This window comes from Talpa europaea, assembly GCF_964194135.1.
Source record: "Talpa europaea genome assembly, chromosome: 2".
In the NCBI taxonomy this organism is placed as follows: Eukaryota; Metazoa; Chordata; class Mammalia; order Eulipotyphla; family Talpidae; genus Talpa; species Talpa europaea.
In genome coordinates, this window is record NC_140068.1 from 82,553,643 (window position 1) to 82,564,803 (window position 11,161).

Sequence of the window (11,161 nt, forward strand, 5' to 3'; positions counted from 1 at the left end):
TGAGCATAACTCTGCTCAGAATGGCTAGATCACCCAAACTTAATTTAGTTGTTAGTGATTTTTTTTTAATATCTCTCATGTTTACTCTAAGATCATTAGGACAAAAGAATAATGTACCTGGGGATGATGTGTCTCTTTTTGGAAATAATTTTAAAAGTTACTAGGTGTCCCATTTATAAAAAAAATAAAAAAAAATACAGGGGTGGTAAAGTTGTACCTTGTGAATGAAAAAAAAAATGCATCAAAACCAAAATTTCAAAGGAAAATTTGTTTTTGAACAATTCACGATTGTCAATAGTTTAAGATAGGAAATAAAAGGAACTTTTAAGTGACAATAGTTCCTGTATTATACTGAGAAAATGATAGAAAATGAAGCTTTGAATTGGTAATGGCTGTTGAATAGGGTTCAGTGGAACTCTCCTTCAAAATCAGCTAAAATCTTTTATTCTGCTCTAGTTCATAGTCTGTGTTTCATGTGTGGATTAATTAAAATATCTGCGATATGCATAAATTAAATGGTAGCCCATAATTAACAAATTTACAAGCCTGGGATCTTCAAATGAGCACATGCTAACTAACTACAAATGAGACATTTTACTTGCCTGTGTTTACTCAGGAAGTGTTGAATGAACCAAAGTTCCTGCCTTGTAATGTACAAAAAGTTTGTAATAAATGCATTATGTGAAATTTTCCAATAAATCAAACTTACTCTTGGGATTTAATTATTACAGATTATATTTATTTGGGCAAAGTTCCCCCAAATAAAGAAAAGTATAAACATGGATAAACATTAATAGATAATTACTTTTAGAATATATACATCAGAAAAATGTTACATTACATAGCTATATAAGCTATATGGTGTTTTGTGCCCAATTTATTTTTCATTTAATGAACATGTTCCCACATTATAGCAAATTCTTTGCAAGTATAATTTTTATGACACCACAATATGTTATATATGACTGTACCATAAATCACTTCAGTAACACTCTAATGCTGGATCTCATATTAAATTGGAAAAGACATTAATTTTTAGGAATAACACTTATTTCTGATTTATTGTGGACATTTTCTGATTTTTATTTTAGCATGGATTTGTTTCAGGTAAAATTCCATGTCAAAAGGTATCAATAATTTTGGCCATTTGGGAGGACTTTATCTCTTACTTAAAGTTAATGATTGGTGTTAGAAATTTCCTTAGCTCCTTAATAGGTGGCTAAATGCTTTTTTTTTTAAAGTCTACTTTTGGTACAATAGACTTGTAATTAAGTCATTAGGTTTTCTTAAAAACAGAAACATGTCTTATCTGAAGACTACTATTTGGATGAAGAAATATTTGCTTTGATCTAAATATTATTTACCACTGACCCCACTTTTGTAGAATTAGATCTCACTTTTATTTTATGCTAATTGTGTTCTTAGAGAATTTACTTAATTTCTGTGCTTTTTATTAAATGAAGGTGATGTTATTGGTCACATCTTTGAGTTATGGAGAGGATTAAATTACAAGTGAAATGCTTGACACATAAAGAACCACATTGAATCTTAGCTGCTGCCATTATTTGAATGTAGCTATTAACAAATAAAAAAGTTAAGATTTTACTAGCATTGTGTTTTTTGTAAGGAATTAGGAACAGCGAATATTTTCATTATGTACCTAATACCTGGTTAAACAAGCTTTCAGACTTAGCAATATAAACTTTTTAAAAAAGTACAATACAATATAGTACTAATTATTCTTGCCTGCTGGGAACAACATTATGTGTCAACAAGATAAGTGTTTTTCTTTAAGTGTTATGTATGTTATTAACTATAGGAGTAAGGATGCTACACTGTTGTTTCTTGATGTAGACTAAACTTCTTAAACTTTTTTTTTAAGATTTTATTTTTATACAAGACCTGGGGTACAGGTTAGAGGCGTGGGAGGGTGAGAGGATTCACCAGAGACAGAGTGGGAAGCAGAACAGGCAGATGACCAAAATACACTGCTGAGGGAAGCAGTGGGCGAGACAGAGAGGTCTGCCGTGCCATGTGGGAATCTCCCTGGCCAGCTGGGAATCGAACCTGCACTGCAGACAGCTTCACAGCCCTGCACTTAACCCGCTGCGCCACCAGGGAGGCCCTAAACTTCTTAAACTTTAATATGAAAATGAGTCATCAGGGGATATTATTGAGAGGTAGGTTTTTGTAATTTGAGATGTCTGGGGTAGAATCTGAGGTTCTGTATTTCTAGCACGTAGTTCAATGGTCATACTTTTATTTGGTAATTATTTAGAATAAAGAATAAAGCTTCTGCAGTTTAATAGTGAGTTTGAAAAAAATTCCCATTTAGCACTTTGCTTTGGTTATTTAGTGTATATTAATATTATGAACTTGAGTCTCAGTGTGCTCTAAAGTAGGAAGTCATCAAATTTATATAAAACTAAAATCTTCCAGGAGTTGACATGTGAGGGAAGAATAAGATTAAAAAGGAAATTTTCTCCACCCACTGATGCTTTGCTCTCTCTGCCAATGTACATTACTTTGGGAACCAGGCTGTGCTGTTTTTCAACGCCAAAGTCATCACAGATGTCTTTGCTTTTCCTTTCAGCTGACCTCCACTAAGGCATGGAAACAGGAATCCAGTTTCAGCAATTTTGTTTAATGGAGAAAGAAATTGTGGAATATATACTCAAATGGAATACTATTCAACTGTTAAAAATAATGAAATAGCGCCTTCTGGGACAATATAGGTAGATCTGGAGGTGATTATGTTAAGTGAAATAAGTTAGAAAAATTAGGTTACACCTTTGTGAAATTCTACTTTGATGGAATTAGATTCCTCTTTAACTTCATGTTAGCTGTGTTCTTGGAGAGGTTACTTAATTTCTGTGCTTTTTAATTTCTCCTTTTATAAAATGAAGGTGACTTACTAGATGGTTCCACTCATTTGTGGAGTATAAAGAACCATAGAAAACAAAATGATAAAACACAGCAAAAATAATTTTTAGACTGTGAAAAATATATTGGTTACCAGAGGAAACAGGGAAAGGAAGGAGGAAGGACATCAGCAGGGGAGTTTTGGTGGAGAGTGAATGAAGCTTGTGCACATGTGGAGATGGGAAGTTGTATCCCCAAATTATATAGCTATATGAACAACTAGCACAAAAAAATATTTTTTAAGTTCTCTCTTCCCTGTGAGAATCTATACTTTGACTGCTTTTTTGTTGATGATTTTTACCTGATTATCTTAGAATGGGTATGCAGCTAGAGAGTATATAAAACACTGGACAAGCTTGCCAAATTTCCATAGAGCATTCATTTTGTTCAAAGTCTTGGAAAAGTCTATTAATGCAAGCATACAGTATTTTTTTTTTATATAGTCTTTTTTTTTTTTTTACAGAGGCATGTATTTTATTCATTTATTTGTTTGTTTGTTTTTGTTTATACATGCACTGGGTACAGTCAGAAGCGCGGGAGGGTGAGAGAATTCACCAGAGCCAGAGCGGGGAGCAGAGCAGGCAGAAGGACCGAAGTACACTGCTGAGGGGAGCAGCGGGCGGCAGGAGAGGTCTGCGCGCCATGTGGGACCCTCCTCTGGTGGCCGGGGAGCAGCCGGGGATCGAACCGGCACTGCGGAAGCCGCGGGCAGCTTTGCAACCCAGCGCTCAACCGCTGCGCCACCGGGGAGGCCCCAAGCATACAGTATTTATAGCAAAAAATTTGTTTGTGTTTAAAACACAATATAAGAACATATGATAGACCACCTCTGGCCCTGTTTCTTTACCACAGGGATATTGTTTCATATTATTTTGCCATTACAGCTAATTTCAGGGAAAATGTGAAAGCAATTGAAAGTGAAAATTATAACAGAAGAAATCCAGGAGTGCACTAGGATAAGAAAATTGTCGTAAGTCAAAGTACTTACTTTCAAATTCTTGCTCTGCCACTCTTATCCTTTACAACTCTTTGTCGCTCTGGGTTTCCTCAATTTTCTCATTTGCAAAATGTAGCAGACTGATTTTGAGGTCCCTGCAAGCTCTGGCATTCTATGATTTCATAATTGAATTATTCTTTTCTACTGAGAATTTTTATCCTAACTTATAGACATCCAGTTGACTATTTTGTATGGTAGAGTCTTCCCCGGCCCTGGCTCCTAGGGTAGTTCCCATCTGTGACCAGAGCTGTCAATCATTCCGTGATTATTTCCACTGTTTTGCAGAGTCAAAGACCTACCCTAGAGATGAAGTTTCATTTGAAATACAATTGAATGCACTGCTGCTGGATAGTGTGTTACCCACATGTGATGGGGTAAGTCTCTAGAAGAATTTACCCCTAAATTTAGGGTATCAATGAGGCAATGTAAACCACTAGAACAGCTACTTGACAATTTGTCACTCAACTTCAGCAAAGCTATAGAGAAATAGCGCAATGAATTAATGAATAGCAACAAAATCCCCATGACAACATGTTAGTTCATTAAAATTTTATCAGCATTCTTCCTAAGGAAAGTGTGCCTTCTGTTCTATGTTGAGTGTCTTCAACATTGTTTTACAGCCAATTCACTGCATTCTGGTGCTTCAAAATTAGTTCCTGTGGAGAGTGAGATACACATTGACTCTATATTGTGTCACACATGGGTCTCCTGGGTGTCACGATGAAATATTGCCTGCATTTTTGGGTATCTTATCGCTTAAACATTAACAAGCATTTCCCTATTGCCTTTTTTGAGGGTAGGTTAATTAGCTGAAATTCTATCTCTGTGTTAATTTTTAGCAAATGTATTAAATTGCATTTCCTAAATATCTCTCTAATATTCAACAAAAAAGGTATCATGTGTATGTGTGGGGGGAAATGGCAAAGTAGTTTTGCTTGTTGCCACAATAGCATTTTCCCTCTGGCTTTGGAAAATAAAAAGTAACACACAAGCCTTCACATTTTCCTTGGGTTCTTTTCCCTGGAAAATTTTTAATGTGTAACCCAGATTCCAGAGGTCTAGGTGTTCCCAAATCTTGTAGTATAGTAGAGACATAATTCTCTTTTAAAGATAAAAAAAGATCAACAAATTCCTAATATTTTCAAGGATTTATGAGGGGATTGCATTCTTTCTATTCAGTTTCTGCTGTGAGTTCTGAATCCATATCTCACTTATTTTTTCTTTTGTAAAAGCAGCTAAATGGACATGTATATGGAAATCAGTCCTTTTAACTTTATTGATTTTAAATGCCATAAGTTGGGAATTAGAACAAATTAGCAACGACTTTATTTAACACCACAAATTGAGAATGATGATCTTGCTGAGGATCATAGAGCAGATAATTTATCCCATTTATATATTATATAATAAGTATATAACCCATTGTGAGATTTTTTTCTTTTTCTTCCTTTTTGGCACAGAAATTGGAGGAATGATTCTCAACACATCATTAAACAAGTTTACAGTGAACACTAATTGTAAGTTTATTAATAAGTACAACTTTTATATTATGAAATTTAGAAAGTATTTCAGATAATAATGCATCTGTCCCTTTATTCAAAAATTGCATTTCTAAAATACAATAAAATATCTTAAATTTACACCAAAATTTACACATAGGAATATTCAGAACAATACTGCTTATAGTAAAAGGAAGAATGGAGTTAATCTAAATATCTGAGAAAGAGAGGTTAATATAATTTGTTACATTCATAAATTGAATACTAAGCAGTTATTAAAATAATGAAGGAAATTTTCATTGACTGATATAGTGGATTATTCACACTATATTAATAAATTACTGGAAAATATAATTTGATTATCCTTTTGTTCCAGAGTGTCAGCATAAATATGGATACTTTTTGGAGATAAAGTTTATAGGAAAAGACACCAGAAAGTTAATAGCATTTATCACTAGGTTATGAGATTTATAATGATTTCATTTTTTATGCTTATTTGTATTTTCTAATTTTTCTAAGATGTCTATGTAATATTTAGTACTATCTTAAAAGAAAAAAGCTTTTAATAATAAATTTTAGACAAACTAATTGTAAGAATCACTTTCACAAGGTAATTTAATGCATACAAATAAACTATTTGCATTATTTATAGGCTTTCTTAACAGCTTCATTACAGATATTTTGGGTTAAATAATTCTTTGTTGTGAGGTCTATACTATTGTGAACTATCTACTAGTATTTGTGGCCTCAACCAACCTCATGCAAGTGCACACCCTTCTTGTGTCTATCAAAAATCTCTCCAAAAGTCCTCAGGGGGCCAAGTGGACCTTCAGTTGAGAACCACTGCTTTATAAGTATTGTTTGATTAATTGATAACCCTGCCATAATTATTAATTCATATGTGGAACATTTATCTTCTCTCACACCTTACTCCCTCTTGCATTATTTCCTGTTTACATGTCTCCATGTTGAAGAAGTTGTATTTTCTTCTCTTCAAAAAAACCCCAAAACACCCAACTTAGAGATGGAACTGGAATAATTGACAAGTTGTGAATAGCTTAGGTTTACAAATCTGAAAGGGTTATGTGCTAATGTGGTCACCCCCGCATAGTTGCTGAAGTTCAGCTATCAAGGGAAGATTTGTATCTCCAAAACTATATGCTCTGCACCTAAGTTTAGTTTAAAAATACAAAAGAATATTTAGCCAAATCATTTCATAATTTCCAAATTAAAAAAAAAATATTTGATATTATTATAGTTAAAGCCTTATTTTCAATAATTAGGCTAATTTGGGACAATATATATGATTCCTATGTCAGCAGACAAGACTTTGGGTTCTAAACCTGTCAATTACCTGCTAACTTAACCCTGGGGAAGTCTTTTAACCTCTTTAAGTTGAAGGTTTGTCATTTGAAAATAAGGATAGTAGTAACAAACTCTACTTAATTATATGGTTGTAATAAATAATGAGTGCATCTAGGGCTTGAAGTACTATGTAAACTGCCAAGGACTCCATTCCTATTGGGAATTCATTTCTCATGGAGGTTATTAGTGGCTGAGGTTGCTATGGCAACTTTCTGGCTTGTAATGTTCCAAAAGTAATGCTTAATACATACATACCATATATTTACACCCAGAAAGCAAAAAGGATAATTAAGGAATTTAATTTTGATTTTTTTAAACTTTTGTTTTCTGATTGTCTCTGTTCCCTTTGTCAATGTTTCAGTACTCACAGTGAAACTAAACAATTGTTAGATGTTGTTGGTATAAAATATAAAACCAAAGAAGATTAGAGAAGATAAAGAAGATAAGGAAAACAAAATAAAGAGGAATTCTTAAAAAATAAGAACATCACTGAAATTAGGAAACACATGTTTGAAACAATTCAAGAATTACTAGTATGAGATTTCCTCTGATAGTTGTTTTCTGTGTTTGATTCAACCCTGTTTAAATGAATCAACCAATGGGGCTTCTGCCATATCCCCCAGGAGTCTCTGCTACACTGTAATACAACTAAACATTAGAATATCTTTTTCTGATTAACTGTCTCACAGCTTCTCTCCAAAACATCCCCCGTGGATTTCAGAAAATTATTGCAAACTAGCATCTGAACAAGAACCGAAGATATTCCAGCTCCTTTGCCTGACAACTACTATGCCTGCTAAGTTCACATTGACAACTTTAAGAAAATAATAATGAAATGAATTTAAAAAGTAGATGCCAACCAACTGTTTGATTTGACTTACATGTATTCTTATTTTCAGTACTTCAAAGTTAATATATAAGGTTGGATTTCTCAAATATGATACCAGAAGAGAAGATATTAGTAAATGTTTTTGTAAAATGTGATGAGAGAGTGTGTGTGTGTGTGTGTGTGTTTATGTATTATACAATCCCTGGGAAAGGATAAAGAGGTATGGATAGTCCCAACATGAAAGACATGTGGAAGCTTATATTTGTTGTGATCTACCACATGCAAAGATGACACTACAATTCTGATTAGCAAGAAAAATAACAGCAAATTATTTTCCAAGGACTAGGAATGGATTTGAGATTAACTTCTTTAGTTTAGTTTTGTTCAGTGTTCATGGGGAGGAGCACACATTTGAGAAATGACTGCTCAGTGTAGTCTTAGATCAAAGAGCAGATTAAAGAGCGTAAATAGCCATAAACATATCTAAATCTAGAAGGAAGTTAATATGATTAACGGGGTTAAGAGAAATAGCATGAGATAATTGAACTTGTTGGGGGTAATGACTGGATCAGTTTTGGATGACTGTGATGTTGTGATTATGCACATACCTATGTAATCATAGGGTTGGGGGAGAGGGGTAAGAGGATTCACCAGAGACAGAGTGGGGAGCAGAACAAGCAGACTGACTGAAATACACTGCTGAGGGGAGCAGCGGATAAGGCAGGAGAGGTCTGCTGTGCCACCTGGGTTGCTCCCTGGTCGGGAATCAAACTAGTGCTGCAGTGGCTGGCAATAGCTCGATAGTGCTGTCTTTAAGCCCTGAGTCACCAGGGAGGCCCGAATCCAATGTTATTACAATAGTCTTTATAAGAGAGAAAAAGGGGCATCAGAGTCAGAAATATGACGTGACGATGGGAGCAGATAGTCAAGTAATGTAAGAAGCACCACAAGCCAAGGAATATAGATGACCTCTAGAAACTGAAAAAGGCAAGAACACACTTTCTCCCCTCTAAAGAAATGTCATTTTGCCAACTGAGGAATACACTTCTCACCTCTAAAACTGTGAGACACTAAATTGTATTGTTTTCAGCTACACAATGTAATAATAATTAACAAGTATAGTAATAAATCTGCACTGAATTTTAATTTCCAATCCCTTGTTTTGGATAGCATTGAACCCTGTATCTGTTCCCTTAGTTTCTGATTGGAACTCCATGTTTTCCTTCTGTCATAAATCTTACAATAAACCCTCTATGATTTTAATTTAAGCATATTTAAAGTGAGGCATAACCTTGTGCGGCAGCCAGACAACTGAAACATTATGCATTTTTATAATTTTGATCATTTGTTAATAATTATTTATAAATAGCACCTCCTTTGTTTTCACTCATATTTCATTTGTATATTCATTACTTAATATCATTTTATGATTACAATAAATTTGGGAAGAAACGTTGCTAATAAAATTGTTAAACTACACAGCCCACATTTAGTGTGTATAATAGCCTATTACTATATTTTTACTGAAAGCATGAAGAGTATTAGTTAAAGAAACATTTGGTTAAATGTAAATCAGGTAAGAGAAGCCATTCCATAGCTCCATTAGCCTTGTTGGGCTTATGCAGCCATCCTTGACATATCACTGTGGCTAAAGAGATAGAATGCAGAGAGCATTTGGATGGTTCCCCAAGAGCGATTTTCAGCAACCTCTGTTTCCCTTAACTTCTTCACCTGTTTCACACTACAGAAGCTAACATCCCACCCACTTGATTTTCTGTTCTTTATTGACAGTAAGGGGGTGGGGAAAGGAGGGCTTGGGGTCAAAATAAGGGGGTTGTAATTGTATGGGGAATATAAAAATAAAATTTAAATAAAAAATAAAATAATAAAATAAAATAAAATTTATAATGTAAAAAAAAGGATAGACATTTATTTTTGCTATTGAAATGTAACTATTGAAACATAATGGAAACATTGAGATATATTTTCTGGGGATTTCTGGGAAATATTCCTCTCCCTGTTTAATGGCCAGATGTGTCTTTTTCATTCTACCCTAGTGTACACCTTTCCCCCCCTTCTTCCTTATAGATCCAATCATGTGACTGTGAGGGGAAATCTAAGTGATACTTAAGGACCTCTATCCCATTGTTTGAAATTATGGAATCTCTAAAATAATCTGGAATCAGTTATTTAATTATGCTTTGTTGATTATGCTCAGTTGATTTTCTCTTACTTGAAGAAACATTCTACTTTACAGATGGAATAAACTGATGGCCTGATGGGGATTAGGTACTCACTCCCAGAGAAATCATGTGTGTTGGTTGAACAGTCCTGGACTGAGGATGAAGGAGGTTTGTTTACCCAAAAGAAAACAAAAGTTCTGTTATTAAAAGAAACAGGGAAATAAAAAGAACAGATGTCAGTCTCACATGGGGAATTAAAAAAAACTCCACTATTCTTATATAATTCAAAGTAAAAATTCAAGTGTTAGGCATTATTTCTAGAGAAAACTGAGCAATAAATTCCACAACTCTGTTTTCCTAAGTTCTGCTAAAGTTTGTTTTCATTGACCCCTCTTTCCTAAAATTCCAGTCACTTGTAATTAGAAAACCACATGGTATAGGAGGATAAGTCAACTTGAGCTAGAGTCAGTTGGAATTGTCAGTTGAAGAATGCCAGTCACCTTAAGTTGCTCTCTGAAGTCTGCCTGCCTTTCCCTTTCCTGTAGTCTCTGTAAGACAGCTCCTGTTAAAGATATGTGTCATGTCACTCAAACACCATAGGTGGTGTTTGGAGTTTGAGATATTGACAATAGGTATTTGCTTTTGTCTCACATAATCCCATCTCAAAGGTATGTGGTAGGTACAGATGCCTGTTAGGGATGGGACACAGATGATGGATGAAAAAAAATGTAGATGGAAAACAGTACAGTCCATTATTTACTGACATCAAATAGACACTAAATATTTTAAAACTTCCCTTTATTTGATAATAAGACTATCTTCATGACTGAGTTTATGGAAATATGTAGCTTTGTAGCTCAGTAGGAAAATGTATGACTTGCATGGGTTTCAATTCATTGAAATTTACTGATAATCTACTAATTTAAAGTCATAATTTAAGATCCTGTGTAGGGTAATATAGAAACTGAAGGGTAACACAAAAACTAAAAGATGAAATTCCAGCCTGTATGTGATTTATAGTAGGGATAGAAAGTGGGGAAGAAGGCAAAACACCTTCATAATTATAATTCAAGGAAATCAATTAACACAGATTAGAGATACAAAACATTATAAGGGTTCAAATTAATATCTGGTTCTAGAGGCCATGAGTTGTCAAGATAAGGATGATACTCATATAATAATTTTTTGTGACATTGTGGAAATAAACTTTAAATGAATGTTAAGATAGCAACACCTGTGTGTTAATTAAGCCTGAATATTTAGTAAACTAGAAAAAATTACCTTTATTAATTCTTGGAAAATTAGTACCTAGAAAAATTTACCTTTATTATCTACATTGATCTGAAAGATTAACTAGGGAAGTGAA